Source organism: Acipenser ruthenus, chromosome 56 (genome assembly GCF_902713425.1).
Source record: "Acipenser ruthenus chromosome 56, fAciRut3.2 maternal haplotype, whole genome shotgun sequence".
Taxonomy (NCBI): Eukaryota; Metazoa; Chordata; class Actinopteri; order Acipenseriformes; family Acipenseridae; genus Acipenser; species Acipenser ruthenus.
This window is the reverse complement of record NC_081244.1, coordinates 4,538,406-4,563,614: the sequence shown is the minus strand read 5'-3', so window position 1 is coordinate 4,563,614 and position 25,209 is coordinate 4,538,406. Positions and strand designations below refer to the sequence as shown.

General features: G+C 40.5%; 1 long non-coding RNA gene across 1 annotated transcript; it reads right to left on the bottom strand.

The window, feature by feature from the left end:
• Nucleotides 1–19,517: 19,517 nt before the first annotated feature.
• Nucleotides 19,518–21,751, bottom strand: LOC131724716 (uncharacterized). Its single transcript, XR_009320293.1, has 2 exons — nucleotides 20,935–21,751; nucleotides 19,518–19,934 (listed from the first exon to the last, which is right to left on the bottom strand). It is a non-coding gene; the product is annotated as an uncharacterized LOC131724716 (long non-coding RNA).
• Nucleotides 21,752–25,209: the final 3,458 nt, after the last annotated feature.

The window sequence follows — 25,209 nt, the reverse complement described above, 5'->3', positions numbered from 1 at the left end:
TGGAGCTGCCATGTGGTGTTTTAAAGTAATGAACTGTTGGAAATTCTTCTTTTGTTTTCTGTGCATCGAATCTCCATGCAGGCCTGATTTTTGCTCATTTGCACAAGTGGGCCTAGGTCTTTCCAGCATACATTTATTCACATGAGTGCCATCTCTGAAGAATGCTAAACAACCTGCTGAAAACTGAAGATTCATTATGACTGAGGCAGAATTCCCATCTTGCAGACCTTTGCCATTTCAATTGGGTTGATCCCAATAATTTGGCCAGGCAGTGTAAATTTAATAAACAGTTCTCTAAACTCGTGGAACTGTTAAGATTTCATTCAGGGATGTTGGAGACTTGTATGAATAGTAATAAAAAAACAATTTTGTTTGACTTTAATAAAACCATTCTTTATTAGACAGCAAGTCAGAAAGCATTTTCAATCACATGAAGTTTCCAATCAAGGGTTTCAACAGTACAGTACACCATCACCTTTCACAATTGGTTAATTATTCAAAGTTACAAGTCCGTAGATCTACCCCACGCAAACCACATTTTCTACACAGATGCTAAATTAAAACAGTATTTTATCAGAAAAATGAAAATACAGATTGACTATGCTCAACTTCATACAAATATCATATAGTATGAGTAATTGATTTTAATTAAGTGGCTTATTTAAAAACAAAAATAAGATAAGCAGGATTCAATCATAGTACCTTAGGGGTGAGAATGGAGATCATTTCCAAGCCTTTATACCTGGTAAAACAATTAGTTTCACTGATTATATCGACATATAAAATAACTATCATTGCTTTGTTTAATTATGAGAATACAAAATAAAACATTTCAGGGTACAAAAGCAGTTTTGCTTCCCTAACCCGTGGAAGCACCAAGGCCAATGCATTTGGAATCCCCAGCAAAGACCGGTGATTTCACACAGCCAGGACGTGAACCCGCACTCCCCTGACTGTACGACTCACCCTACACACCACGTGGTCGTGCCTTTACCAGGGGAGACCCTCGGAGACCCCTGTGCTCCCCTGACTGTACGACTCACCCTGCACACCACCCGGTCGTGCCTTTACCAGGAGAACCACTCGGGAACCCTACAAAACAGTTTTTGAAGAAAAAAAAGAGACACTTCTGTTGAATTCAGTAAGAACCATTGTGATGGTAGTGTTTGTTGTCCGGGTAGCTGGAACTCTGGCTTTTCAGCAACCTGGAGGGGATCCGCTGGGACACGCCCACCAGTTGGTGAAGGAAACTCAGATGTCCAGTCATCGGCTTCGATTCCTTGGAATAAAACTCGACTGTCACGTGTCTCAGATGGAGTTACTGGATTGCCAATGACTATTTACATGAACACATGATGAATTACCGATCACTACAATATCACATATTAATTTTCCATTTATAATTAGGGGCCGGACCAAATCAAACCTTGATCGCTCTTGCGAAAGAGTGTTTATGTGATAATATCGCTAATTTCCATATCCCATTTTCTTTATCACCAAACCAAAACCATGCCCTATCCGTGAAATGGGCGGAGAGAGGTTTCACGGAGTAGGAGGGACCACCGAAAGCAACATGAAAACAGCTGTTGACCAATCCCCAGCCTATATTTGTGACATTTTGAAGGAGCAGAAACAAGGCAGTAACATGCGAAAAGGCAGGCGAAGACAGCCAGGGCAAAAAACTAAATAAAATAAGTCTGTCAAATTCACTTGGAATTTTTCTTGTTTTATTACCGCGAATGCTTTCGTGTCCTCGTTCGCTAAGTGCTAACTTTGTTTTGGTCCGGCCCTAGGTCTGGTTAAAGAAAGCTTGTGTGCCTTACTTTCAAGAAGTCTTGCACTATGCAAGACAATTCATCTGGATATTGAAATTGTCCCCACACTTCTTTCCTGTCCTTAACAAACCAGCTGATACACTTTGAACCCAAAGACACAGCTGATGAAATGGCACAGGAAGTGAAACCGTATAGACTGCTTGAAAGTAAGGAATCAAACCTCCTCTAAGCTTGTAAGGTACCCGATTATCATTTTCTACATCAAAGTGTTTCATTGTAAACTGCACAAGTGAGATATACATAGCGAATGGAGATGGGATGTACTTAAGCACTGTGTTCATTGTAATGCTGATTATCAACTACAAAGTTGCATAGAAGGCATGATGAGGGTTACTCCTTGATACATTGGTAACCCTAAACCTAACCCTAACCCTAAACCTAAACCTATGGTGAATGCATAGTCTAACCATGGGAAAGCATGGGAAAACTGCAAACTAACAGTACAAATTCACCGTGGTATATATATATATATATATATATATATATATATATATATATATATATATATAATGTATATAAATTGTAGAAGGACATTTTTGTAACATGCATTTGATTTTTTTATGGTATTTTACTCAAAGCTATGAGTGAAGAAAAAGATGTCCATCACTCCATGCAGATATTCAGTGCTACACTGATTGTTCAATGACTTTGAAAACACTCAAAGGAAAAGCAGTGATTGGTTACTGGGAAGGTAGAGGTGGAGCATGAAGCTTCTGGGAGTTTGAGCTCTTGTAAATGAAATAAATGGTAGACATGTTAATGTTTCATGTCGACTGTGTTCCTTAATAACAGGAGTAGAAGCCTTGAAATATCTACAAGGGAGGTGGCTAATTAATTGTTCACATATGCTCTCAAGAATTACTATTAAACAATACATGTTCACTGCAATGCCTGTGTGACTGAAAAGCGATGGATATTCATATCAGGTTTACTGGAGTTATTATGTTTTAATATTAATCTTACATTCTGGGTCTTTTTTCTTTATAGATGGTAAAAAAGGGATTTTATTTTGAAGATTTTTTTACTATATATAATTTTTTTTTAATTTTCATAATTTTCTATTACTTTTTCAGAAGACAGGCCTTGTTGGCAGACTAGTTTCTTTGTATTCATGAATAATGATTTCAGCAACAGGCCAAGACCCAACTGGATTCAAATAGATTTTTTTGGTTTCCAAATTGTGTTTCATTTCTTTTTATTTTTCATTTTCTTCTGGGGGGGGGGGGTACAGTGAACTATAATCCAATCCAGCTGCAACCGGACCATATTGAGACGAGTAGAAAAAGAAATCGGAATGTGAAGCCACTTATTCTTCAAATCAGGTTTACAGCAGAGCTACAGCTTCTTTGAAATAGACATCATTTCGATCCAAATACTTCTCGCCTTCAATCCATTTCTGTAGCTCGTCGTATTGGCTGGTGCTCATCAGTCCCTCTGGCTGAAGACGTTCAAACCAGGCTTGTAAAATATCCAGGTTGGACTGTTTCAGCTTTTCCATGAGCAGATCATTCCTCTCCTTTTTGGTAGTTCTGGTCTGGATCTGTTTAATTGCATCCAAGGAGATAAGGGGCTCATTTTGAGACAAGGTCAGCATGGAAACAGGCACTGAGCCAATAAAGGTGAATTTGAAAGTTGCCATGACATCATTCTCGCTGATATACTCTGCTGCTTTATCAAGGAAACGCTCTGAATTCGTAGTGGGTAGCTCAATGTCTGCAGGCATGACTACACTGGGAAGGTTTGTATCCTCCTCTGCATCCATTAGTTTTTTGATCCATTCACTTATATTATCACTGGAAAATGTCTCCTGCAGCGCTTCTTTTAGCATTGTTTTGGCCAATTTACTGGCTTGTGTCTTTTTGGAAGCTCTTGAAATGATTTCCACATGAGGCTTCTGCTCTGCTTTGAGAAAGGTGCCTGATGCCTTAATCTTCTCGCGATTCTCCTTATACTTTGCAACTTGTCCCACCTTGTGCTCCAGAAGATCCCGATTGGCTTTGATTTTCTGCTTGGAGAACTTCATATTTTGTACAAGATAATGCCGTTTCCCAATGCCTTCTTCGGTAAACCAGTGGCCTCCTCTGATCCCCTCGGCCAGCTCCTTGCGTTCAATCACAGGTGCCCAATGATAACGCTTCTCCAAGAGAGCGTCAGCTCCGAAAGCCTGCAGCTTGGCTGCCTTTGCGATGACACGCTCTTCAGAAGCCGTTGTTTCCAGCCCACGGGCCAAGGCATGAAACATCCCTTCAGCCTTTAAAACTTTGCCGTTGATGCGCACACCATATTGCCCATCTGGGTGCTGCTTGCTCTTTGGTATGCAGATCAACTCAATGCTTCTTGAGTCTTTTGGGGAGCTAGCATTCAACACTTGTGTTCTCTGTAGCTTGGCCTGCTTGTTCTCTGAATAAATTACTACCTTTAAGCCCATGGTTTCAGATAGTACCCTGAGATCAAACACAGATCCTGATCTGTTGGTTTCCTGGAATTTTGTTGTGTAAGGTTTGACAAGCAGCTTTTGCTTCTCTGAAGTGGTTCTTCTGTTACGGTTGTCCTTAACGGTGCTGACAGTGGTAGAGGTGCTATTCCAGAGCTTCTTTTTAATGCCCTCCAGCTTATCTTCAGTATATGTGCTGATACGATCACTTGCTTGTTTCTGAATTAGGCTTATAAGGTGACTTGAAAATTTTTGATGGAACACATCAACTGCAGTGTCTGCCAACTTCTCTGCAACAACAACAGCCAAATCCTGCTTGAAATTCTCCAAAAGCTGTTTGTCATTTTCAGATAGCTGCACTTCGTGCATTTCTTCCTCTTCAACAGTCTTCTTCAGCTCCTGACAAAATTTCTCATGAAACTGAGTACAAAGAATTGTGACTGAGGCAACCGCATCAATACCCAGCGCTACCATGTGGGCAGTCTGGATTAGTTTCAACACAACTTTGGCTTTTCCTTTAGCCTCTTCAGTAACTTTGCTCATAATGTTGAACAGAGAAGATGAAATCTTTTGCTGCCAATCGAGGCTCAATCCTTGAGTTTCTAGCACGGTCTCGGACACCTGTTTAAAAATCTCTTTCATTTTCTTCTTATTATCCTCATCCAGCAGTAGAACAGGTGCTTGTTTCCCATCATTTAAGTGTGACAGCACAATGGTATCCACCAATAGCTTCAAAGGATCCTTCTTCATATTCTGTTTGACTTGTGTGGTGGTTTCTTCTTGGACTTTTACTTTGATACCTTTAATGATCTCTTCCATTACCGACTCCTCCGCTTTGCTCAAGAGTTCGGCACCCAGCTGTTTGCCTGCCTCCTTCAGTGTACTCTTAAAGACACCCCTCATGGTTTTCCCCAAAGCCCCTTTGGCTTGTTTGGCAGCAAGTTTAGGCAAGGCTTTGAGTTGCTTTCCAATGGCTTTGACAGCCTTCATGCTGGCTTTGACAGCCTTCATGCTGGCTTTGACTCCTTTAGCGAGGAGCTTGCCAATTCCAAAACCAACCAGGGAGATTCCAATTGACACAGCTTTTTCAATCCCCCATGTTTCCCAGCTGAATTCCCCTGTTATCATAGCTTCTGCTCCTGATATGCAATCGGATATCCCTTCAGAGATTAGTCCTGTTCCAATGTTGGCGAGGGTGCCACTGGTAAAAACTGTCAGGAGAATTCCTGCCACCACTTGGAGCACTCCCAGCAAGAAGACTAGAAGTCCTTCCCAACAGAAACGCGGTTTCTTCCGCACAGTGAAAATGTTGACCAGCCCCTGTTTATAAAACTCATACAGCTCTTCGTTGATTTCAGACTGGGTTTCTGGCACTAGAGAGAACACAGACGTCTCCTGCACTTCTGCATCCTCATTTGCATTCTTTAGCTCTTCCAACTTTCCCACAGCTTTGTCTATGTTTTTATCGAAAAAATCCAGCACTTGACACTTGATCATGATGTGATCCTGAAACCTGGTCATGTTGTTGTCCCCTCCTTCTTCAACTGAGTCCTTGCTAGATAGCTTGACAAGCTGCAAGGTGACCAAACACTGCTCCTTGAACTTTGTCAAAGATTCCTTTGCGTTTTTCAAATCACCTATAGCATTTTCCTTGTACCTGTTACCTTGTGCTTTAATGGTGCAAGAGGCATGACTGTAAAAGGCAATGGCAGCCCAAGCAGAGTCCAGATCCATGCTTTTCTTGTAAAGTCTAGTGCTTTCCTCTAAATTGTTGTCAAACAGGGCTTCATTGCCAAACTTTATGTAGTGGTAAACACTAGACGAAGGGGATTCATTCTTTTCCGACTGAAGTTTGGCATTTCGTATGTCGACATCCAGACTTCCGAGTAGTTCTGTCTTCTTTAGTTCCAAGATCTGCTTTGATTTCAGCTGCAGCCAGATCCCCCAGTACTCATTTAAAATGGAAACTGTAACTTTTTGGTCCCTTACATTTGTGAGTTCTTGGTACACACTGAGGAGAATTTCACAGTACTTGAAAAACAGCTCTTCCCTTAGAAGCACCTCAGGTATGTCATCCTCTAAGACATGTTGAACTTTGGTTTCTGCCAGATGGTCCCGAAGTTCCTTCACTGCATGAAGGGAGGGAGCTTCCCTCAAAGTCTCTTGAAGGTGGCTGCGGCACACGATGAGCTGTGCAGAACCAGGCTGGCCTTTGCGTGCAGTTCGTCCAAACGCTTGCCGTTCCACTCTTGCATTCTGAGAAAGGAAGGTGAGGACCACAAATAACCCACCACTCCTATTCACCTCATCTGTGGTCTTAATGTCTGTTCCTCGGCCTGCTAGGTTAGTTGCGACAATCACCTCACCTGGATTTAGGTCGTTGTTGGTGATGCTTGTGTTGTCATTATCGCTGCGGGTATACAGTTTGGGTTCACAGTTTAACTGCTTTTTCAGTTCAGTACAGACTTCCTTTGCTCGATTAATACTTTCGCAGATGACCAATGCTGCACGACCTTTCCCATAAGAGGTAGGGCTGATTTGATTTTTAACAGCCAAGCAGATTTTCCTCCTCCACTCATCTGGACTGCCCTCAATCTCGCCTTTGACCTCAAACAGCTTCTTCGTATTAAAGGAAGGGATTCTACACGCTGAAAGGTTTGGATAGAGTGTCTTTAAAAACTTGATGTCTGCTTCGGTCCCTAAAGTCCCTGTCGTCCCATAGATCTTTCCCTGGTACTTGTTGAAATAGGAAACATTGGATATGAAGTTAGTTATTGTGGACATGGTGCTGAGTTTAGTGTGGTGCTTCATTTCCAGAAACTGCTGTAAGCCATCGCCCCATTTCTTGTTCTGCTCAACGATACCGGTGGACTTGAAATCTACAGGAAGGATTTGGTCCTGTTTAACAATGTATTCCCTGCCTGGCTGCAGCTTGATGGCTAAAAAGGCATTCTGAACCCAGACTTCCAACTTTGTTTCCACGAGATTGCGGAGAAAACCAGGGATGCTATGCTTCCTATTATCATCAACACAGGGGGTGAACTGCAGGTGATCTCTTACATAGTTACCAATGGGTTCCCATAAGTGCTGATCTGAATCACAGAGGGCACAGCACAGACCATCTTCCAAAACCAGAAAGGGGATACCGGGGTCCTCTTCTGAGTTTCCTTGGGTGTGCAATCTGAGTATCCCATTCTCATCTTGGATATATGCAGAGAAATGATAGGGGAGGTATTCCTCAACCTTTTCGAAGAAAGTCAGCATTTGTTCCTGGGTTATTATTTTTAATTGCTTCCCTAAATTATCTTTTTCTTTTTCTTCGATAGTTTCAATGCTCTGAGTAAAACCTGAAGGAACAAGGCCAAGTTCTTCAGCGATCATTAAGACATCAATTGAGTCCTCGATTTTCAATTCCTCTGTGTCGAGGGAATCATATACCCCAATGTAGAATGGTAGTGGTGGGCCCCTGATGAACACCTTGCTTTCAGTCGCCACATAACCATGCTGGCTCACAGCACTCCAGATCATTGCAAGGACTGTGTTTAGGTGCTGCATGCTGACCATGTCACTTGACAGGTAGGTAAACTGCACCCCTTGGTCTAACAAAAGAGAGTCCACCTCATCGACTATGATGCATTGGAACTGACGATCAGGCCTTATTTTCTTCAGCTCAAAACTCTGGCGAAGATGGTCTGCAGCAAAGGCCTCCACAGTGCCGTAGACAATGTCAGACTTGTAGCATTCAAATCGATCTTCATCTGTTGTTTTGGTGGTGTTCACATCCACTGTAATGTTGAAGTAACTGTAGAATTCCTTCCAATCTTCTGCATCTCGCTTACACAATTCAGAAGAACTAGAAACTATGTCTACTTTTTCTCTCATAAGCACTCGCATGGCTGCAAACATGGCTATGATGCAGGATTTCCCCTCCCCAGTCCCGACTTCCAGAAGTTTGGCAGAGCTCGACAGTGCTAGGAAACACCAACTTACCATCTGAGTGACTCTGGGCCACCATCTTTTAAGTTTATGAACTGCCTTGCACAGAGTCAGTAAAATCTTCTGAAGATCTTCAACTCCCCTGCTGCAATCCTTTAACGAGGCTTGTGAAAATGTGTTGTCTTCATTTGTTTGACATTGGCTGCTGAGATTCTGCACTTCTTTGACTATGCAGCGCACTTTTTCAAGAGTTTCAATGTCAGCATCTTTTGACTGTCTTATTTCATTCAGAATGACATCAAGACTTTTTTCATCATCCCCTTTCAGAGCATTTTTAAATTCCAGGTAGAAACTTTTAGTGCCAATAAGACTGCTTATAGTCCTGCCTTTAAGGTCTTGCCACGTAGGAGGAACACGATAGGTTTCCACCAAATGTAACACATTCACAATGGTATCCTTATCATACTTTTCCATCAGTGCACAAAAAAGATCCAGTGCTTGTAATGGCCTCCATAGATTGGAGTGCACAAGTCCAAAAAGCTTTGCAATGGGGTCTGATTGACAGCCTTCATTAATGGGTTGCATGGCAGTCGTCAATAGAATCTCAAAGCATTTATTTTCGACATTCAGTGGTCCAGCAGCAAATCTCGGGTCATGTACTTCTTGGAAGGAAATGAGAAGAATTTCTAGAAACTTGAGGACATAGGTTTCTGCCTCTGAAAGCTGTTCACTTTTGAGCCTTTTCATGGTTATTGTTTCATTCTTTACATAATCACCACTGCTTTCCCCTTGATGGCTGAGGAGTGTTAGAAACAGTGCTTGTGTAAACTGAAGACACTCATTCAGTTTCCTCCCTGAACTGTTGATGGTTTCCATCAGGAACTGAACCTGATCAGCAACACTCTCCAATGTGGTAATGTCTGAAATATCCATCAAGGATAGTGCCAGCTCAGTGATCACAACCTGGGCATGAGTTAAGGTACTTCTTCCTGGGGGCTGAGAAATCCATTCTTTAAACAGGAGAGTGTTGAGGACTTCAGTGATTTTCTCCACCTGATCCAGGGTTAGCTGACTGAGATCCATATTGGAAACAGGGATGCCACACTCTGAAGCAAGAATACTGAGCAACTCTTGATCGTTGGATTCTTGGGCTATTTTTTCTTTTTCATTTACAACTTCAAATTCATCAAACTGGCTGACTAGTGTTTCCCTTTTTGTCTTGTTTTCTGCCAGGGCGTTGACCTTAGATCTTTCCATGACAGCTTTTGCTTTTGCTTTTTGGTAAGTGTTTGCCAGCCTTTCCTTCAACTCCTCTGCTTCTCTCCTTTTCCTCTCCTCCTCTTCCATCCTTTTCCTCTCCTCCTGCATTTTTCTCTCTTCTGCTTCTCTCCTTTTCCTCTCCTCCTCTTCCATCTTTTGTCTCTCCTCTGCTTCTTTCCTCCTCCTCTCTTCTCTCTGTCTCTCTTCCTCCTCCCATCTCTCTCTATCTCTCCTTGGTTTGAAGAAACAATCACAGCACTCGTAAGCATTATCCCAGCCCACTTCTCTGAAATATTGTCCACCATTGAATACGTAGACAAAGCGACCTTCCATTGTTTCTTTTTTTAAATTATCGAAAGATGTGCAAGGTGGAAGTGATTGTCCACACTTGTGGCAGCTGCAGCCATGGACCTCTGAGGGTTGGTTCCCCATGATCGAATGTTAGCTACTAGATGAGATTGATTTCTCCAAAGCTGTAACACAAAAGCAAGATGCATTAGAAAATGTGATAATGTACCATGAACTTCTGTGTGTGTGTGTGTGTGTGTGTGTGTGTGTGTGTGTGTGTGTGTGTATATATATATATATATATATATATTACATACATACATACATACACTGCTGTGCAAAAGTCTTACTTAACACGTGAAGAAGGGAGCTGAAATGATGGTTATACTTGTGGGTGTCTCTGATCATCTTACTGTACCATATATTTATATAATATTATATCCTCTACAATCACGATTTTTATGTACATTTTTTGAAATGTTAAAACAATTTGTGACCACTATGGAGTTCAAGAAGTTGCCTTACCAAAACTTTAAAAACATACATGCATTATAAAATACAGTAGAACTTCAGAGTTACAAACACCTTGGTGATGGAAATTGTTCGCCAGTCTGAAATGGCTGTAACTGAAAATGAGTTTATAAATGTGTACACCTGCTATCTACAGCCTTCATCTGGGGAATAATGCAGGGAACAGCACAGTAATGCAATATTCAGAGTGTTATGGTTTGAAACCAGTACTATATAGGGGGAAATACAAATTGTAACTTACTGTTCAAATTGGAACTGCAGCAAAAAACTATTTAATAGAAAATAAAATAATACAGCAAGTACATCAGGGAAGAGAGAGAAAAAAAAAATCAGTTACAGAGATTATTTTAATGTAGCCTAATTTTGAAAATGTATGTTCTTTATGAAATGACCTGTATGGTAGGGTAGCAGAAGGAAGCTATTACTCAAGAAAGCCCACCTTTAATTCCAATTGAAGTATGAGAAAAACACTCAGGAGATTCTGTAGCCATGAGGCAAATGGTTTTGTGGTCTGACGAAACTAAAATGGAACTTTTTGGCCAAAATGCAAAGCGTTATGTTTGGCGCAAACCCAACACAGCGCATCACCCAAAGAACATAGAAGGCCACTTCAGAATAGTCCAATGTTTTGTTCTTATCCATTCTTGGGTGCTTTTAGCTGTGTGTTTTGGGTCATTATCCTGTTGGAGGACCCATGACCTGCGACTGAGACAGAGCTTTCTGACACTGGGCAGTACGTTTCGTTCCAGAATGCCTTGATAGTCTTGAGATTTCATTGTGCCCTGCACAGATTCAAGGCACCCTGTGCCAGGCGCAGCAAAGCAGCCCCAAAACATAACCGAGCCTCCTCCATGTTTCACTGTAGGTATGGTGTTCTTTTCTTTGAAAGCTTCATTTTTTCATCTGTGAACATAGAGCTGATGTGACTTGCCAAAAAGCTCCAGTTTTGACTCATCTGTCCAAAGGACATTCTCCCAGAAGGATCGTGGCTTGTCAATATGCATTTTAGCAAATTCCAGTCTGGCTTTTTTATGTTTTTCTGTCAAAACTGGAGTCCTCCTGGGTCATCTTCCATGGAGCCCACTTTCCCTCAAAAAGCAACGGATGGTGTGATCAGAAACTGACGTACCTTCACCTTGGAGTTCAGCTTGTATCTCTCTGGCAGTTATCCTTGGTTCTTTTTCTACCATTCGCACTATCCTTCTGTTCATTCTGGGGTCGATTTTCCTCTTGCGGTCGCACCCAGGGAGTTTGGCTACAGTTCCATGGACCTTAAACTTCTTAATAATATTTGCAACTGTTGTCACAGGAACATCAAGCTGCTTGGAGATGGTCTTGTAGCCTTTACCTTTACCATGCTTGTCTATTATTTTCTTTCTGATTTCTTCAGACAACTCTCTCCTTTGCTTTCTCTGGTCCATGTTCAGTGTGGTGCACACAATAATACCAAACAGCACAGTGACTACTTTCCTCCATTTAAATAGGCTGAATGACTGATTACAAGATTGGAGACATGTGTGATACTAATTAAAGAAACTAATTAGTTTGAAATATCACTATAATCCAATTATTTATTATCTTTTCTAAGGGGTACCAACAAATGTGTCCAGGCCATTTTAGAATATCTTTGTAGAATAAGCAATAATTCATCTCTTTTCACAGCTTCTTTGCTTTATTCTATGACATACCAAAGGCATGCAAGTATACATGATAAAATAGCTTTTAATTTCATCACTTTTCAGGAGGAATGAAGCATTATTTCAATGAGCTATAAGGGTACCAACAAATTTGAGCATGTCTGTATATTATATATATATATATATATACACACACACACACACACCCTAACAATGCATCAATTACAGAAACATTGGTCTGTCTACGCAAAGCATTTTACACAAATTTTCTATTGTACTTTTTCTAAAAGGAATACAATGTAAGAAGTCGCAGCATATATACTTCATATGTATAGATCTTGTGTATTAGGAAATCGGACTTCATAACTTGAATTTTATATCAATGTTTACAGCTCTAAAAAATGATGCTAATACAACATTTGCAAAAAAAAATGCTTTGAGTAGGAGGCCATTGTCACTAGTTATTCAATATACCACACTGTACCAATATACATGTTTTCTAAATTTCACATTAGCTACAGATCATTATTATTATTTATTTCTTAGCAGACACCCTTATCCAGGGCGACTTACAAATGTTACAAGATATCACATTATTTTTACATACAATTACATTATTTTTATTTTATTTGATACTTTTTTTACACATTATTTTCATCCAATCTCAATGTAGATACACTGATGTATATTAATTGTAGGTTATTAATCATGTTGTAATTTGCTCTTTGTATTTCAGTTACATATACCAGCAGTGAAAGGAGGAATGTTGCCTGAGGTGAAACGGTGTACCCAATGCTGCAGATTGTACCACTGTCCATTTTACCAGCCAAGCAAATATAAACCCAATAAACGCCACCATTTAAAAAAGCACTTGGATGTCCATCTAAAGGGTGCAATGCAGTGTGATGGTTTGTTATTTAATGGTTTTTACATGTAACATTGTTGAAGGTATTTTAATATATTTAGTGAATGATATGCATTTCAAGTAAAATAGTGTGCATAAAGTCATTAATACTTATTGTTTACATATGTTTATTTAAATGTTTATAGAGAGTGCTCAGGAATACTCACTTGTAAATACAGTAGGCTCCATAATTATTGATACCCTTTATTCAGTGTAAATGAAATGGGGGAATTAAATTAAAACTTGACCCACCAGCTAATCGCAAAGTCAGAATTTAATGGTGGTTGTACTTATTAGTAGAAGAAAGTGCCCACTTATGATAAATTAAACTGCTATTAAGTACATATTTCTAATTTGGTTGTAGTGGATGGGTCTAAATGTTGATTTATTCCCCACAAAGTTGGTTTTAGCAATAACAACAAAAAGCAAGTGTACAGTCAATATTTCTTTCTATATCGTAAATACATATCTGTCAAAAATCACTGCATATTAATTTAACATCCAAACTGCATTATATATTTGTAATAAAGTTATTTCTTTGCAATTGTGATCTCCTTGAAGCAGAACTTCAAAACAGATAAATAAGTGCTTTTTAAATAAAACAAAAAAACCTTCAGACAGCTGTGAATGAATGACTGTGTTACATCTACTTTGTCAATGAATGACTGTTACATCTACTTTATCAATGAATGACTGTGTTACATCTACTTTGTCAATGAGTGACTGTGTTACATCTACTTTGTCAATGAATGACTGTGTTACATCTACTATGTGAATGAATGACTGTGTCACATCTACTTTGTCAATGAATGACTGTGTCACATCTACTTTGTCAATGAATGACTGTGTTACATCTACTTTGTCAATGAATGACTGTTACATCTACTTTGTCAATGAGTGACTGTGTTACATCTACTTTGTGAATGAGTGACTGTGTTACATCTACTTTGTGAATGAATGACTGTGTTACATCTACTTTGTCAGGGGTGCAGAACTCTGGGGCAAGAAGGTTTTCATTTTTTGATCCCCCTGAGGCCTTCATTACCTGATTTGAATTAATTTGCTTAATTGGACAAGTTTACCCTTTTATTTGCTCTTAAGCAGTTGGAGATTTACAGACAGCTACAAAAACCTGCTGGACTGACTGCGACTCTAGAGGAGCAGAACTGTGCTCCACTAAATGTATATATTATACTTGATGTGGGATTTTGACAATTTATGTGTGGGAAAATTAAACACGTTCAGTCCAAATGTTTATTAATCGGAGGACATGTGGATGTCAATAAATGCATTATTACAAATATTAACCATCCATCCATCCATCATCAATAACCACTTCATCCAATACAGAGTCACGGTGAGCTGGAGCTTAACCCGGCAGACACGGTGCAAGGCAAGACTACACCCAGGATGGGACACCAGTCCATCACTGGGCAACTCTCACACTCACACAAGCATGCACACAGAGGGCAATTTAGAGTGACCAATCAACCTGACCACTATGTTTTTGGATGAGGGGAGGAAACTGGTGTGCCTGGTGAAAACCGACACGAACACGGGGAGAACATGCAAACTCCCCTGAAACGGGATCCAAAAGCAATACAGAGGTATTAACAGCACAGACAGTAGAAACAATGTATCGCTACATTATTATTTATTAGCAGAAGACGCCCTTATCCAGGGTGACACACAATTGTTATAAGATATCACATTATTTTTACATACAATTACATTATTTATTTATTTATCTATTTTTTGTTTACATGCAATTACCCACTTATACAGTTGGGTTTTTACTGGAGCAATCTAGGTAAAGTACCTTGCTCAAGGGTACAGCAGCAGTGTCCCCCCCACCTGGGATTGAACCCACGACCCTCCGGTCAAGAGTCCAGAGCCCTAACCACTACTCCACACTGCTGCTGCCGGCCTGTATTCATCCATCACACTCTGCATGGGGATCACTACATATAACTGCCTTGATTTTGCACCAATCTTGATCAAACTTGTATCACACACTCCAAGCCGTCTATAATCCAATTGTTGATTTTATACAAGTCTGTTCATCTTTAACACACAGTGCACATGTTATAGGTTTTTACCATTTAAAGTATTGTATAGTACTGTATTTGTTTGCCTCTTGCTGAATTCTTAGTGCTATGGTATATGATAATTATCTATATAAGTACCTATTTCTTAGACATGTCATATACATGTAAGCTGTTAATAATGCAGGGGTTAATTTGTGCTGGACACGGTAACTTTTGGTCTGAGATGAGAATCGTACAGTTTGTAAACAAGGAACTATGAATATATATATATATATATATATATATATATATATATATATATATATATATATATATATATATATATATAGTACCAGTCAAAAGTTCGAGTACACCTGCTTGAAACCAGGTTTTTCATGATTATCTATGCTTTTAACTATATAAACTTGTTTATAAACACATAATATTTCATTATATATTATACGTGTACTTATATAAGCTGATAATCACAAGTGAATTGCATTCAAAAATTTTATTTTTAAATGAAAATGTAAATCTTGTCAATTTCAATGAAACGGTCCCCCAAAGCAAGGGGATTTCAGTCTGAAGCCCAAGTCAGTTAAAAGTCTGAAATGTGTATAACACGGTGTTAAAACACTGGCCTAAGTATAAAAGTGTCTTTGTTAGATGTTCTCCGAGTTAACTAGCATGTCACCTAATTAACCTTTTGTCACCAATTATTGTTAACAGGTGAGGGTCCATGATTACTATAAATATAGGTAGCATAGGCACAAGTTTGTCATTCCTGAATGTAAGGGAGCAGAAAATGGCAAAATACGCTCAGTTAAGCAAAGAAAAAAGTCTGTAATTACATTAAGAAATGAAGGTCAATCTTTAAGACAAATCGCAATAACTTTGCAAGTGTCTGTAACTGCTGTGGCCAAGACCATCAAACGATTTGAAGAAACTGGCACTCATGAGGACCGAACAAGGTCAGGCAGGCCAAGGGTGACCTCAGAATCAGAGAACAAGTTCATTCGAGTCACAAGTCTGCAAAACCGGTGATTAACTGCCCCTGAAATACAAGCTCAGCTAAATGCTACTAGAAGTACAGATGTTTCAACATCAACTGTTCAGAGGACATTGCGTGAAGCTGGACTAACTGGAAGAATTGCTGCAAAGAAACCATTGTTAAGAGTGCAGAATAAGAGGAAGAGACTTGCCTGGGCCAAAAAACACAGAAACTGGACGTTTGAGGAGTGGAAGTCGGTCTCATGGACCGATGAGTCAAAAATTTGAAATATTTGGGTTCAACCGCCGAGTATTTGTAAGACGCAGAGCGGGTGAGCGCATGAGTTCTGCATGTGTGGTTCCCACTGTCAAGCATGGAGGAGGCAGTGTCGTGGTCTGGGGTTGCTTTGCTGGTGACAGAGTTGGTGATCTTTACCAAGTCAATGGCAAGCTCAACCAGCATGGCTATCATAGCATAATTCAGAGGCATGCCATTCCATCAGGATTACGGCTAGTTGGGCAGTCCTTCATTCTTCAGCAAGATAATGACCCGAAACACACCTCAAAGTTGTGCAAGAACTATCTGGCGAAGAAGGAAATTGAAGGACAACTCAAATCTAATGACCTGGCCTGCCCAGTCTGCAGACCTCAATCCCATAGACCTAGTATGGGACGAACTGGACAGAAGAGTCAAAGCAAAGCTACCCACAGGTGCCCTACATCTCTGGGAATTGCTGCAGAAGAGCTGGGAAGACATGTCAGGTGATTTCCTGCTGAAACTTTTTAACCGAATGCCTCGTGTTTGTGAGGCTGTTATTAAGGCAAAGGGTGGATATTTTGAGGAATCCAAGATTTAGAGACAATTTTCAATTTTCTTGAACATTGCTTTGATACTCCTTATGTTTTGTTTTGTATATTGTAACGTGTTCTCATTTTCAAGTATTTACAGAGACCTAAATACTTGTCAATTATGAAAAAAACTAGTTTCTAGCAAATGTACTCAAATTTTTGACTGGTACTTGTGTATACACACACACACACACACACACACACACACATATTTTTTGACAAAATGTACTCTATACCTGACATGAACAATAAAAAGCCGCTTTCCTGTTCCATGAGTTGAATGATAAAAGTGTACTGTAATGATATATAATACGATGTCTCACAAATTGACCTCTGTTATAATGTGTCAATATTTTAGATAAGATAAACCAACTCACCAACTGAAACTGCGCGTTGCTGGTCCTGGAACCACTGTGAATAAACCAATCATGCCAAGTGTATTTATAATTGCCACCCACCGCCCTCTTCTAAAAGATAACCTGCCCATTTCAGTGGAAATTCTTCAGAAACCATTGTGAAACATTTCTTAACCCTTTCATTTAAAAAACATATTTTTGTTCAGCTTTGTTATGAACAATAAAATGGTTGTTAGCCTACATATTTACAATTTAAAAACAGAATCATAAAAAAGTAGGGCTGTCAATTAATAGCAGCTAACTTCTGCGATTAACTCGTTAATTACTTTGGATATATATATATATATATATATATATATATATATATATATATATATATATATATATACATATATATATAAACTCGCAATCTCTGTTTTGACCCTCTATCATGCCACAATTTACTCCCTGCGACACTGTATAATATTGTAAGGCCTTTTAGGTAATAGGAAGAATAACTTTAAGCGAAGAAGAAGAAGAAGAAGAAGAAGAAGAAGAAGAAGAAGAAGAAGAAGAAGAAGAAGAAGAAGAAGGAGGATTTATTAATTATTTATTTGACAGGAACAATGTACAGTTTTTTTTTTTACATTTTGACATGTCATAAGATGTATTAGCTATGACCTAATTTCCCTTGGCAGGTGTATGTTTAAGCAATAAGGCAAGTGGCTTATTGCTTTCATAAAAATGATTTATAAACGTTCGTTTTATAAAAAAAGAAAGGAGAAATCTGTATAGTTTCTAAAGATGTATTAACATTTTCATGTATAACCTTCCACAACAGAAAATAGTCCCAAATGAATTAAAAATAATTCAGGGTTTTGTTTCAGTAAAATCATTTTAAAAAATAAAGACTTTAAATAACTTTAAATAATAAAAAAAAAACTTGCTTAGATGTGTTTCAGGTAATTTTTCTGACTTTAAATACTATCAAAGAAAAAAAAACGTGCTTAGTTTTCTATCTGTGAGGTGCCTGCCTCCCTGCATATTCTAGGTCCTGTTGCTAAGTAATTCACTCCCATTTGCGCTAGCGTATACCAAACAACGTAATAGTTTAAGGTGCTTTGTTAATTAATTAATTCATTCATTTTAAGTAATTTTTTCCAGAAAGCCACTCATTTAAGCATTTAACAGCCCAATTTGTTTGTTTGTGGTATTCATTTCAATTTGAGGTTTTTTTCTAGCAATTATTCCCTCCAAACAAATACATAGTTATAATAACGAAAATAAAGCAGCTAAGATTCACAGTACCAAAATAATTACCCTTTACATTTTGCTTCTCTACTAATACACCACAGTTAAGAACAATGCCAATCCATTAAAATAGTATATTTACAATTAGTGATCACAGACTTAGTTTATAAGTAAAATCTTTAAATTCATGAGTGAATTTGGGCACTATTTTCTTAGAACGTCAGCGGAAAGGTAGCAGACGAGTCAGTTCATTTTCAAGTTCAAGGTAAATCTAGGGTTTAGGTTTTTTTTTAAAAAAAGAAAACAATAGTAGAATTATGTTATACAAGAGATAGTGCCCTCTCGATGATGGCTGTACTGTGTGATAGTTGACCTTGACTTTCCTTAGTAACCTCGCCTTCAAGGAGATAAGTTGTGAATTGTTTTACATCTTCTGTTTTACATGTGAAGCCTCTATATATATATATATATATATATATATATATATATATATATATATATATATATATATATATGAGTATACTACCAATGTTTTGTTAATTCCGTGTACCACTGAACTTTGGCAATGCATCTTTCTTTTTTTTCTAGGACCGTTTTGTTTAGCCACATTGTTTTAAACCTTTCAATCTGATATGCACCTCTTAGATTATGCTTTGTTTGTTCACAACATATGTAAGAAATCAGGTTTTCTTTCTTCTAGTGAATTTTGCTCCATCTCAGTTAACACTGACTTCCCTGTTCCTTGCGTGCTTGACAGACTTGTTTTGTTTTATCTTCGATTAAGCATTTTTCCATGGTAGTCACTTAAAAAATATTTTTTGGTACAGTGCCATCTATAAACAACGTAGCGATTATCTGCATTTATATATTGTACTCAAACCACATATCAGGTGACATGCAGTGCAAAGATGTTTTGGAAACCCTTGATTTTCAGCTAGAGAACAACTTTCCAGACATACCAAGGACTTTTTTCGGCACCAGTTACTATAAGATTTTTGGACACACTTTGACTTTTGAGGACCGTTTACATTCAATTTCTAAGATTTCTTTTTTGGCACCTGAGGAATAGAGCTAGTGTAAGGTTGAAAATAAACATGTCATATTGTATTTTGTCTATAGATATGCATTTGGAAGGAGTCGAATGTTAGACTGGTTTTAGGGTGTGTGGCAAAGTGGCTGCTGAGTAGAAACAGGTGTGGGGTTGATGCAGTGCAGAAATAATCACACAGAGAAAACTGTATTTCGGTTTGGAAAAGGGGTTTGTTTTATTTTTAAACTCCCGGTCTGGCGACCAAACAGTACTCCCCCGGCAATACATACTAATGTATAGAGCACGGCAGGAAACAATAATAACTGGTTTTGCAAACCAAATAATAGTACACGTTATCCGCCCCACAATACAATCCATGGTCACCAGTCCGGGTGCATGCAGTAGTGTTAGTGGTGAGTGATAACAATTGAAACAGTGACTGTAGTGCAGTGTTGCTCCAGGTAGTGCTGGCCCAAGGCGACAGCTCCAGAGACGTGTTAGCCATCCAGTAAATTTACAAAACAAGACAATTACTAACAGCGACAAAAACAAACAAAACACTCACAAACACTTTTCACAATAATTCAATGGGGATCTCTCCCGGTCCTTCCAGTTCCGTATCTGGCTCTGAAACCAAGCGAAGGAAAAGATTTACGATTCTCCGTCCCCTTTACGCTGTCACGCGTGTCCCCTTGGTAAACGATTGCAGCTGTCTCTACTCTCTGCAGCTGCTACATCGTTTCCGGATCAATACGTTCCTGCAACAGAGTCTCACCACCTTCCAGAATGACTGACTTCCTGGCCCGGGGAAAGAACTGTCAGGCCAGACCGTCCAAGGAGGCTGTGTGGTCCAGTGGTTAAAGAACAGGGCTTGTAACCCGAAGGGTCCTGGTTCAAATCCCGGCTCAGCCACTGACTTATTGTGTGACCCTGAGCAAGTCACTTAACGTCCTTGTGTTCCGTCTTTCAGGTGAGATGTAATTGTAAGTGACTCTCGGGCTGATGCATAGTTCACACACCCGAGTCTCTCTAAGTCGTCTTGGATAAAGGCATCTGCTAAATAAACAACAAAAAAAATGCCTTTCCCTTTCACTGCTTAGTGCCCTCACAGGTCGGGAGGGATAATTACAACCAAAACTCATTTCTGTCACATATCCCACCGCTCAGAGTGGAGCCGAAGGAACACTTGGCTGAATCTATCTCTCCCATTACTCCCCCCTCCCAGGAAAAATAATCTGCATTTTGGTGGTCTTTCCCTGCACGATGTACCATGTGGTACACGAAGGGCTGCAATGCCAGATACCACCGAGTTATCCGGGCATTGCTGTCCTTCATCGTGCTTAACCACTTGAGTGGGGAGTGGTCTGTGACAAGATCAAATGAGTGTCCCAGCAGGTAGTATCGTAAAGAGTGGGTAGCCCATTTAAAGGCCAAACACTCCTTTTCGACTACAAGCGATTGCTTAACATGCTGTCATAGTCAAAAATCAGAGAAAGTAATTCCACGTAATTACCTCTATTTGATGAATTGGTGCTTTCATTGTGCCCTATGAAAGCCAGTTCTTGCTTGCCAGTGAAAGCAACAGAATCAATCAAGCAAGTGTTTAGAACCTCATAATTTTTCTTACTTGCTCATTATGATGTGTTGTATCCCTGTGCTTCTGCTCATCCAGTTGAACATCAATCCGGGTTTGTCCAAAAGTTTTTAGTGTAGTGTTACTACAGTGGCTCGCAAGTGACTTTGGGAACGCTCGTGTTTTTGTGCTGACTTCGATAGACATCCTAGATTGCTGTAGCCTGTGCTCTTCCAGATCACCTTTTCTGTACTAACAAAAGACAGTTCTAGCATTATTTCTTTTTAATTGACAGCTAGCAGTAAGCCACGGATAGATTTAATCATTTTAATGTTGAAAGTGGAGAGTATATCCCCTTCTGGTCCCCATATCATAAGAAAGACATTTAGGCATTGGAGAGAGTACAGAGGAGAGCAACACAATTAATTCCAGGACTGAAGGTCATATCATATGAAGATGGACTGAAAGAGCTCAATCTGTATAGCCTAGAAAGAAGGAGAGCCAGAGGCGACTTAATAGATGTATTTAAAATTGTCAAGCGGTTTAACAAAGTAACTGCTGAGAATTAATTTCCACAGAGAACAGAACCAGGGGCCACAGGTGGAAGCTGAAGAAGGGCATATTCAGATCCAAGGGGAGAAGGAGCTTTTTCATGGAAAGGGTGGTGAACCATTGGAACAGGCTGCCGGACAGAGTTGTTGAAACAGAGACTATAGGATCCTTCATGAATAAACTGGATGCAGTAAGGATTCAAGGAAATGCATGCACATGGTTTAGGGAGTGGTTAACAAGTAAAAAACAGAAAGTACTGATTAGAGGAGAAACCTCAAAATGGAGCGAGGTAACCAGTGGTGTACCACAGGGATCAGTATTAGGTCCTCTGCTATTCCTAATCTACATTAATGATGTAGATTGTGGTATAGTAAGCAAACTCCTTAAATTTGCAGATGACACAAAAATAGGAGGAGTGGCAAACACTGTTGCAGCAGCAAAGGCCATTCAAAATGATCTAGACAGCATTCACAACTGGGCAGACACATGGCAAATGAAATTTAATAGAGAAAAGTGCAAGATACTGCATGCAGACAATAAAAATGTGCATTATAAATATCATATGGGAGATACTGAAATTGAAGAAGGAATCTATGAAAAAGACCTAGGAGTTTATGTTGACTCAGAAATGTCTTCATCTAGACAACGTGGGGAAGCTATAAAAAAGGCCAACAAGATGCTCGGATATATTGTGAGAAGCATTGAATTTAAATCAAGGGAAGTAATGTTAAAACTTTACAATGCATTAGTAAGACCTCACCTAGAATATTGTATTCCGTTCTGGTCACCTCGTTACAAAAAGGATATTGCTGCTCTAGAAAGAATGCAAAGAAGAGCAACCAGAATTATCCCGGGTTTAAAAGGCATGTTGTATGCAGACAGGCTAAAAGAATTGAATCTATTCAGTCTTGAACAAAGAGGACTATGCGGTGATCTGATTCAAGCATTCAAAATCCTAAAAGGTATAGACAATGTCGACCCAGGGGACTTTTTCGACTTGAAAAAAGAAACAAGGACCAGAGGTCACAAACGGAGATTAAATAAAGAGGCATTCAAAACAGAAAATAGGAGGCATTTTTTTACACAGAGAATTGTGAGGGTCTGGAACCAACTCCCCAGTAATGTTGTTGAAGCTGACACCCTGGGATCCTTCAAGAAGCTGCTTGATGAGATTCTGGGATCAATAAGCTACTAACAACCAAACGAGCAAGATGGGATGAATGGTCTCCTGTCATTTGTAAACTTTCTTATGTTCTTATGAAAAATACTGTATAACACTCTCTGTGACCATAATAAGACCTTTAGCCAGCTGCCTGGAGGAAAGGTGATCCGTTTAGCCACTGATTCCCAGAGGTTTAATTTCCCCTACTAACTAAATGCTTTGGGTTTTTTTGTTTTTCCTCTCCTGAGTGTTATCGGTCCACGCTTGCTGAGACATGATTCATACATGTTTGTTACTGTTTGTTACAGGGGAGAATTGATGAGATCGGGAGCTGCCACCACTGAGCGTACACCAGATCACTACCCCACTGCACAGCACAGCATGGACAGAAGCATCACTTTCCCAGGGATTTAAGGAGCACAGTTTCGTGCACGGAGGATTGTGGTTTTAGGATTGTTGTTTGGGACTGCAACCCGCCGTATTTCGTTCCCCTATACCATTGTTGGTATAGAGGTGGCTAATTTATTAAATACAGACGTTTTCACAGTAAGTTCTGTCTGGACATTCAATTTGTACACCACACCACTTACATCCTGTTTTCACTTGGAGTCAGAGTGGAATGTAACATGGATCCAGCGGTGATGGCAGCACAGGAGCGGAGGCATCAGGAAACATGGACAGTAGCAATGGAACAGATGAACACCATGTTCCTGGCGGCCAACCGGAGGACGGAACCGGTGGCCAAACCAGCAGTGCCATTGCCAAAAACAAGGCTGGTGAAAATGTTGTTGGAGGATGATCTGGTAGCCTTTGAGAGGCAGGCAACAGCCTGGCCTCGGAGGTGGTGGTCTACCCAGTTGGGCACCAATCTGATTGGGGGAGGCTCAGGTAGCCTATCAAGCCTTAACACATGAGGTTGCATTGAATTAAGACCTTTTGAAGCAGGCCATATTCCAGAGACTGGATATTACAGAGGAGATGCACCATCGACAGTTCTGGGAATACCAGCGACCTGCAAGACTCGGACCCCGAGTGGTGGTACAACAGCTGGTGGATCAGGTGACCAGGTGGCTCTGCCCTGGCACCCGCACCACCGAGGAGGTAACCGAACTGGTTGCCATTGAATAGTTTGTGCAGGTGCTGGGGCTGGAAACCTGAAACTGGATGCAGTGGTCCAGTTGGCCCGAGGGATATGAGGAACCTCAGCCAACCCCACTGCTTACTCCTCTGCCTGCAACTTCAGCGCCTCCCTCCACCAGACCCAGGATGGCAGGCCCAAAGCCATGGCCCCCTCATCACCATGCACCCTTCACCCCTGGACCAGCACCCACTAGACACCCAACAGACGGCCTCGCTCCACAACAATAGAGCCTGAGATCGACCCTCAGCTGGGTAAGATCAGGGGCCGGGTCGGAAGCAGGACACAAAGGCTCCATGGGCGCCCTTTACCCTGGTGTGTTATCAGTGTCATGAGGCCAGACACCTCGCTAGGAATTGCCCGGCGGCCATGGAGTGTGGTGCAGCCTTGCATTACTTGTCACATGAACCAGGTAAATCCAGGGGTAATGATAGGGAGGAGCCTTGCATTGTTGATGTATGGGTTGGTAATGTGAGCACCCACACATTAGTGGACAGTTGGATGTCAGACAGGTCGCGTAATCGTGGCTGTCATAGAAAGGTTGTCGTATCCTGTTATTTTAGGTCGAGACACTGTGACTCAGCCCTAACTAAAAAGGGAGGGCCAGTCTCCAGTACGACCATTGGGGCAGTGGGAGAAACAATTGGCAAAATGTTCCCCCTGCATGCTGATTTGTTCCACTCCCGGTTCCACCCAAAGAAAACAAAAAGAGAGAGAAGGGTAGAAAAATGTGAGGGAATGTCGATAAGACAAGGCTGTCGATGAGACTCCTCAATGTCTGACAAATGCCAGGGAAAGCGGATTGGGATCCAGTGCGACCTGCGGGGGTGTTACTGAGCCCTCTTGTGCTGAAGCTACAATAGGCCCACTCGATATCCTGAAATTTTGCAACCGAGATGATCCCACAGGAACAAAAAAATGACCCCACGCTGGTTCGGTCTGTCGAGGGGAAGGAGGTTTAAGGCAACCGGCCGATTACATATCCTCACCACATTATTGACGGGCATCTACTGTATAGGGTATCCCAAGCCACAAGCACCAGTCAGACTGTAAAACAGCTACTCGTTCCCCAGTTTTTCTCGATGTGAGATCATGCGATTGGCTCACGATGTCCCTTGTCCGGGACATCTAGGTAGCAAAAACACTTGGATCGTGTGGAGCAGTCCCATAGTGATGGTGCCTAAAAAGGACTAAAAAGGACGGCTCCACTCGGTTCCGTGTGGACTTTAGAAAGGTCAATGCCATATCCAAGTTTGATGCATATCCCATGCCCCGAGTCGACAAACTCCTCAAATGACTGGGAAAGGCACAATTAATCTCAACTTTGGATCTGGCGAAGGGATACTGGCAAATTCCACTCACTGAGAGCTTGCAAGAGAAAACTGCTTTCTCTACCCCAGGCGGCTTATCCCATTTACTTGACCATGCCCTTCGGTTTGCATGGAGCCACGGCCACCTTTCAGAGACTGATGGACCA